Below are 837 nucleotides of genomic sequence, written 5' to 3'. Positions count from 1 at the left end.
TCATTTTATGGTAAAGCCTGTCACTATTAGTCATCATCACTGTAAGTTATCGTTGCATAAGGGACTACAATATATTTTTGTAATGATTTCTTGTTTATTAGTATTAATTTTGACTATTAATTTTCTTCTCCCCCCTCACCTAAACAACTGAAAAATGTTACACAAACATCAAATACTATTCTAAAACATACCACAAGTAGTTCTTATATGTTAAAAGGTATTTTGAGCGGAGGTTTTAGAGATGTATAGATTTTTACGACGAGTAAATTTGAAAAATCGCAACGATATTCCTTATCTTATAAAAGTCTTAAAATTTTCTAAGAATATTCTATTTATTCGAAGTTAAACTAAAAACAATTACGAAATCTTATTCATATTAAATATAGTTTTCTGTAAATGTAAATAGTTGCAAATGAATTGAATGCTGTAAATTACAAAAAACTTATACACCATAATACCATATGGTGATTATAAACTTATATACCATAAACCAATTACGATATAAACAATTATCTAGAACAGATTTTAATAAATAAGAAAGTATAAGACCATTATGCTATGTTTTAACTTTTAATGATAAATAAGAAAGTAAAGTCTCATGTCTTTAATGTGTTACGTAAGTATAAGACCATTATGCTATGTTTCTCGCTCACAAATAAGAGAACAAATGTTAAACGAAGGGCGCCAGGAGGCCACCACAAGCATTTTAATAAGAAGCTGACTGGGGCAGGGGGACGTGCCGTCGAAATTTAAATAGAGCTACTATCTGTTTGCCACCACGCGGCAAGCCTCTTAACTTCTCATCGACTGGTTCTGATTCCTGGATACACTAATCCA

The sequence above is a fragment of the Raphanus sativus genome, chromosome 4 (genome assembly GCF_000801105.2).
Source record: "Raphanus sativus cultivar WK10039 chromosome 4, ASM80110v3, whole genome shotgun sequence".
NCBI lineage: Eukaryota > Viridiplantae > Streptophyta > Magnoliopsida > Brassicales > Brassicaceae > Raphanus > Raphanus sativus.
This window is presented reverse-complemented; position numbering follows the sequence as displayed.